This window comes from Pinus tabuliformis, chromosome 9 (genome assembly GCF_031772625.1).
Source record: "Pinus tabuliformis cultivar Carrire ecotype Pingquan chromosome 9, CPIR1, whole genome shotgun sequence".
Taxonomy (NCBI): Eukaryota; Viridiplantae; Streptophyta; class Pinopsida; order Pinales; family Pinaceae; genus Pinus; species Pinus tabuliformis.
This window is the reverse complement of record NC_142307.1, coordinates 1,087,269,093-1,087,277,034: the sequence shown is the minus strand read 5'-3', so window position 1 is coordinate 1,087,277,034 and position 7,942 is coordinate 1,087,269,093.

Here is a 7,942-nt window from a genome sequence, read left to right as displayed (position 1 = left end):
ATAACTCTTATTAACATATGAAAGTACCAACCAAGTCAGGGACTTCCACATACCACCTAACCATAGATTGGGATGAACAAAATATCCCTTTCACCCAATAATCCCCGTTCCATATTCCAAGCTTGAATGTGGGATCTCATGGAATAAACGAAACAAAACCAAGCCAGAGCATCCAAATTCCAAGCCACCTCAACCCTTAACCACAATGATTCCACCTCCATAGTCGAAATCACTAATGCCAACCAAATCAGTCTCTTCGTAAACTATCAAAGGCTCCTCTAACTAGTATCTCAACCCATAGCCTTCTAGGGCCCCAGAGCGTTTATCCAGCCTAGGCCCAAGAACTAGCAGCTCAAACCACCAAGGACTCTAGAGCATTTTTACCAACTTAGGCTCAAGGACTAGTAACTAAACCAAAGTTGTTGCAAGGCTTCCAGAGCATTTGTTCCAACCCACAACCATAAGCAATTATGAGGACTAATAAAAAACAATCAAGTGGAAAAATCCACAAGACCATGGCTACCTAGGAAATGGAAAGGCAAGGACAAAATCATTGTCAATGTAGGAAAATATCCATGCTAATGACAACAAGTAACTAAAAAATCACATGAATATACCATCCCTCCATAAATAAACAAGGAAATCACACATGTAACCTATTACCTACAAAGAAATCTAGTTGTATGTATTGATTCACCTGTTCCATTACACTTTCCTTCTTCCGTTTGCCTTCTTTATCCAATCTAAGTGAAACCAGAATGATCCAATCTAGATCCAAGGCTGCTCCAAGATACCTATAAGTGTGCATGAGTATGAGAGAGTGTGACTAGAAGAGATCTCCAAAACTAAACTCACAAAAGGTAAACCAACCAAAAGCTCAACTGACAAAAGTTGTGAACTAATCCTTAGAAGCATTCTTATCATTCAGGCCTATATTTTCTTCATTTTACTTCATTTTTCCTTCAATTTCCCTCCTCATGAAAATCTATCTCTCTTCACCTTCCTTTTCTCTTATTTTCCTTTATTTCATAAATAAAATGTCAATTATTGACAATTTTCCTTTGTGAATTTGCATAGCCATAAATTAAGCACTAGTTGTTACATAGTAATTTGTCACTGTCTTCATCCCAGTCTTCCTACTGTGTCATGTGTCCAAAATCATTCATGCTCATATTAGACAAATGCTCTCTAATGTTGCCAAATGACCTACTTTTCCAAAGGTTTCTGCCTCATCGCGTCTGTTGGCTAAATAAACGCACTGAAGGGCGCTCCAAAATAGCCCAGAAGCATTGCCATCGCGGAAGTACACCTGATTCCCGTGATGGTTCAATTTTATGTGCCAGCACGAGGTTGCTTGTACTCTTCAGTGATGACCTGACTAACTACGTTATTCAATAGCGATGTCAGTGCAGAAGATCAGTTATGGACCCGCGATGATCCAGATTGGGCGAATTTGTTCCAATAGTCGGCTTTCCAGATGACTCCATACCTAGTTGTTGGCATAGCTTATGTCGCCCTCCTTTCTCTAGCGTGGTTGTTCCGTCATTTTTGCTACCTTCCTTGGAGATAAGCTCACTCTCCCACCTTTCATGGAGACTCCTTCTCCTATTTAAACTCTCACCATTGCTATGTGCTGCTAGTTTTTTGGAATGGTTGCTAATAGTGCTGTTAGTGTTTATGAGTTTGCTAGATAGTTGGTGTGAGTGTGACAAGTGTGGGATTGTTGATAGCTTATGGAAGGTTTTGAAGTGCCCTTATTCTTTTGTAAAACTTGTGAGTGAGAGAGACTTGTGTATCGGGAGATCCATCTTCAAAGAGTGAATGCTTGAGGAACATGCTGGCTAGATCCCTTCTGAGAAGGCTTGTGACATCAAGATTTTGGTTGTAATCTTAAACTTATTTCATTATTAATGCAATCAATGATTTTTTCCTATGTCTCGTATGTAACGTACTTGATAGCTCATGTCTTCTTGACTTTGTGAGTAAATAGATCATTGTTGTTCTGGTTACGTTCTTTGTTGTATTTCCTTTGCATTGTTTCAGGTTGATTACTCATTAGGAGAAGGAAGAGGAAGTTGGAGCAGCACAATAGAACTCCATCGACCACCGATTGAGGTAGGCCTCCAACTATGACTATTTAAGGAAAGCTATTGTTGATCTATCCTTGTTTGTGACTAGACCCACTCTAGGGCTAGAGGGGTTGCCTCTCTCTACAGAGGGCACACTTTCCTGGATCACACTAGTGATACCCATCACTATATTTTACCCAACATTCAGCTTATAATATGTATCCCATGACCTTGGTCTTATTTTTAGTTACATAGGAAATCAAACAGGGGTTGTTACCATAGTTACCTATATCCTCCTTCATCAATTTAAACTTGAAAATTTAGGGGTAGTGATGGGTATAGTTTCCATACTCCCCACATAAAACATTATAATTTACTTGCTTATATGAGTTTTTTGGGGTTTTTTTAGGATTTTGGCTCATGTTGGGCTTATTTCCCCCACCCTATGCATTTGGTTACTAAGGGTTCCCCCCTGTTCTTGGTTCCCTTTGATGTGTTTCTTTTCCTCCTATTGTTCTATTAGGACGAGGAGTTTTTGTCTTCATTTGTGCAAAGGATTTTTAATTTTAGGGGGAAGAATGTTGGATGAAATTAACCCTAACATTTTTTTGTTGATTTACAGGGGTAGGTTATGGTGGTCTTGGAAAAGGGAAATAGGGGGTTTCCTTAGAAGGTATTCCCATATGTGTTGAGATGTTGAATGACCATTAGAGTTGTGCTAAGTGTAATAAGTTTCCCTTTATATGGGAGAGTCACTAACTATAGCAAGAGGATTATGATAATATCCTCCCATTGTAGGGGAGTGGGTGATGTTCCACCCATTTTCTTTATTGAAAGGGTGGGATTAAGGGGCATCTAGGATGATCGTATAATGGTACCCTAATTGTGCATAAATAAACTAAAGTTATTGAGCCTTGGAAATGGTCGCTTTTTTTATCTTCAAGCATGGTGGTTGTAATGTCCTTTTCTATAAATCACAGAGAGGAATAATTTTAATACAAGTTGTTTAGGGACTTAAATCTTACAAATGTTATGTCATCGCACCACTCATGGATGTGATCTAATATTTGGGTGGAGGATGAATATCAAAAAATGTATAATAACTTCAATCCCATACCATGAAGAATAGGAAGGAAAATTTTGAGAAATGACTTAGCTTGAGATTAAAATGTGTTGTGGGACTCGACCTTCTCATTGATGTACAACTTAGATGAGGGGCCATTAAGCCTTATCTAAAAGAGCCTCAATGGAATTGAATTGTCATTGATATTGTTTGAAGAACACCGTATATGAAAGGTCATACCATGGTTGGCAGGGCCTTCCCCAAGCTTGCCTTCAAACTTAGGGATGTTTAAAGGTAATCTGGTGGCCATAGTGGGCCATCAAGTATCATGAGCTATCATCTCATTTGTTACCTTTGAGGGATCAGATAGGTTAAATGAAGCGACAAATGACAGACTAAGTGTTGGGTTTTCCATAGATGGTTGATATGTGTGGGTTGGATTTATACTTTGAGGTAAAGTTGCACCTAACAAAGTACTGCCAAGGATAAATAAGCCTAACAAAGCTAGAAAAGTAGGTAATTGATGAGGGTAAGGATGATCAAGTGAAATTGTGAATCTTAGCACTCCTCTTACAAATGGTGGGAGGCCTTGAGTGCAATGAGAGTCTTGAGGTACAAAGTGTTACCCTATGGTTCTCATTTAAATGGTTAGATGAGGAGGGTGATATAAAGTATGAAAAGCAATGTATCAACGCATAAAAGAAAGAAAAAAACAAAGGGTTAATTACTTTGATTATTCTTAATGTGTGAAACATACTAAATTTTAGTGAGGAGTTTTCATTTTAAATCTTAAAATACCTAACTTCCTTCCACTCAATAGTAATTAGACCTTCCAAAACATTTCAGTAATGGGGGAGGATCCTACCAGAAGAAAAACTAGCGAAGGTATCAAAAGAGGGTTATAATGGGGGTATTGAGGCATGCACCTAAAAACCTAGCAAAGTTTCCCACAGTCATTCAAAATTTCCTCCATGTGTTAGTGCTCTCACACCAGCCATATTTGGTAATATTCCTTAATATTTCCATTAAGCTACATCTTTCCAATTTGGATGGGAGAATTGCAACTTCTAGGTATCGATTGTAGATCTGGAGCCCCTAGAAAGAGTAAGGATACACAAGGAGGACCTCGATAGTATTTCCCCCTTCATAAATTTAACATTACCTAAAATACAACATTTTATGTTTCAAATTTTAATGACCAAGGGGGTTTATTTGGATGCCTATCCCAAAGGTTTATTTTGTGACCCCATGATGGGGAAACATTATGCGAGTTTTAATTAGGATTATTTTAAGAGGCTATGAGATTGGTATGTTGACCCGAGAATCATTTTAAATAGGGTGTGAAAATGGTTAATTTCAAGTAGTCTATACTCAATGTTCTAATTCGCCTAGATCACTTTGAGTAAAAGGGGAAGAGGATAATAATCAAGCAAGATCTAAGAGAAACCTGTGTGTGAATCATAATGGGTGAAAGGTGGCAAGTGACCATCACAATATATGTTACATTGTATATATGTGTATATCAATGATCCTTTACTATTCCAATATAATTAAACTATGTCAATTGTACCTTGTTGAAAATAAAATATGTGCGTATAATGTGATGCTTACTTTTCTCCTACTTACACTATATTATTTTATCCTATATTCTTGAAGGGAGATGAAAATGGACTTCAAAATGTTTTTTCTTCCCCTAGATCACTATGAATGCAAGGGGAATAGCATGCTCCTAGGTGAAGTTTACCACCGTAAGTCCCATTTCTACAATTTATTAGCAAAAAGGAAAATACATGCACATGGGAAAAGAAAAACAATTCTTTTATTATAGTGGTTAATTGAAGTGAAAAATATCCTAACTAGATAAAATATGTAGGATTAGGGTAATATTATTAATTAATTCCATACTACTCAAGAAAAGAGGAGAAAATTACAAAAAAATGATCCTTGTAGAATCACACAGAACAAACTAACAATTGTAGTGTTTGATAGAACTGTAGAACTAGTTCTACAAAAAACCACGAATCTACTTTTTAAGAACCAGATGGATCATATCCAAATTAAAAATGAGACAAATTCGATCAATTCAAGTCCTAAATGAGTCCAACAAAGGATAAATAGAAATTAAGTGATGGTTAAGAGAGAGATTTGAGAGGGAGAAAATCTTGCACGCAACAGAAATTACAAAAAGAAGCTTATGGAGTCACCAATATGTTGTTGCTTTTTTAGAGCAAAGCTGTTCCATGATCCCATTCTATGTGAGTTTTTGTTTCCTACATAGCGAAATAAGTTGTTTATTAGTACAAAAGAAGACAAACAATGAGGAAAAGTAATGAAACCTAAGATGTGCTAACATCACTATGTTAATTTGGTAGCTCAGTGACAAAATTCCAACCATGGGATGAGATTTCTCTTTTTGAGAGGACCAATTTGACTATTGAAGCACTTGATTTGGACAAGGGAAAGCGCATTTTTGAATTATAAGCCCACATGTGCATATTTAATCATGTCAACCCTAAAGAGAATTGGACATCCTTGGAAGGTTCTAAATACAAGTGACCTCAATCTCATTTGGACATCATCATGGAGCATTCTTTTATTATCTTATTTGGTTTGGCTTGCACCTATCTAAGGCAAATTCATGAAGATCGATTGGTATAGGTGTGATATTACAGGTTCCGAAGCTCATGTCTATTTCTAGGGTTTTGGGTCACACTCGTAGGCTTACTAAAGGAAAATTTTGATTGTATTCACTAGCTTGTAGGGTCAAGGTAGTGACTCAAAGCTCTCAATCACTCGCATACCTCTTCCTCCTTGTGACTGGAACCTAAACTTGCTTTTTTTAGTTGACTAACATTTTCACTCATTGACTGCAGTGTTCAGTAGTTGACCACAAATAGTGACAGGTCATCACAGATTTTTGAATAAGGATTTGGAGTATGAGCATTGTTGGGCTCATTCGATGGATTTTTTTTGGCTAAAATTTCTGGATAGGTTTATTATTGAAGATATAGATATTATACTCCATTTTGTTGAATAATTAAATGACAATCTAATAAGAAGAAGAATTTGAAAGAGCTTTCCCCATAATTGTTTTCTTCCTAGTCTCCAAACAGTCCTAGAGTCTCTATTTGTGAATTATTTTCTTATATTGTTCCTTTTTGTTCCACTGCATAGATGAAGATATTGTTATGTCTACATAGTTGCATATGTTTCTGAATAATGGTGTACATATGAATATTTTAATGATGTTATGGGGTGAATTTAATATGGAAACAATGAAATGAAATTATCAAAGCAAAGAAAAACATATCTCTAAGAAAGATTAACATGATATGAGAGTTGGGCTGAAGAAAATTCATGGATAACACCCCTATGATGACACCATTGATAAAAGCAAGAGAAGATGGAGGAGACCTAAAATAATACTAGGGTTTGAGGGAAACCTTAGGAAATTTGGTTATTAGGGTTTGATCGATATTATGAGGTTATGGTTTGGAAGAAAACCTTGTTTATGGAAAATATTTGAGATATGAAATTTAGAAACCCTAGCATGACTAATGTTAAGATGTTCAAGAACTTGTGCCAGATTTAATGAAGTCCTAGATGGGATACTCTCTATTTGGCCTGGTTGTTGATAAAGTTGGTTGAAATTGATGAGGCTCATCAATAGGTATATGATATCGGCCACAATACCATCCTCTATCTTATTAAATTATATTTTTCTCATATTTGTCTACAAAGTTTGCTATATTATGCTTAGTGTGAGGAGTAAAGATGTGTTACTATGTCATGTGGCTTAATGTGTGCTAAATGCAGGGATTGGAGCAATTTTGAGTTGATTTGAGTGCAAGAAATCAAAGTAGACAAGTAAGAGAGATTCTAGGAGGTGGTCCACCTCATTAACTCCTCCAATCAGTCAAATATCCCTCATTCTATCTCATCAACTCATTGTCATTGGCAGCCAAGTAGGCTGAGTTCATTTTCAGTCGAGCCAGTGCAAGTCAAGGAAGAGTTAGATTTACCTATTCTTGAGTTAGGGAGTCAAATATACCTATTTTATAGGGATTTTTTGGTATCTATACTTTTGTATAAATAAACAATCTAAGGGACTCATTAGGATTCAAATTTTTATTGTAGACAAGAAGCCATTAAGCTGAAGCACATTCTACTATTATTTTGATCATGTATTTGACACCTTTTAAATGATAATAAGTTTTTTTTATCCAACACTAGGTTGACTAAGAGGGATGAAGATCTTAGGTTAGGGTCCAACCCTAGCAACATAAGTGCCTCTCTTGTATCTATATTATTCATCTAGAATGTTAATTAATTATTGAAGTTTATTCATGTTTCTTTCAGCTTAGAAGATTGGTTAGGTTATTTCTTGTTTATGTTTCCATTAGATTAGAGGTTAGATTAGTTTCTATATTTCAGTAGACTAAAATCCATCAAAAAACTTGTGATAGTGACCCCCCCCCTCATCTCCCCCATGGGATCATGATTAGAGTACCCCACTCTCACAACCCAAAAATAGAGTTTGATTTCCAGTTCATTTCATAGATCAAGTTTTAGTAGTAGTTAGATAGTTTTTTAGGATTTCTTGGAAAGATTTGAAATTTTTATTTTTGTTCTCATGATTTTTGTAGCTTAGAAGGTAGTTCATCTCATAGATCAAGTACTTAGCATTAGTTAGATAATATTTTCCAAATTCAATTCATATTTTCCAACTAGACTTGTAATAATTTGTAAATGAAAAGAGAAACAGGGGCAGATGTTATTGCAGGGTTTTTGATCTGCGGACAAGGACCCC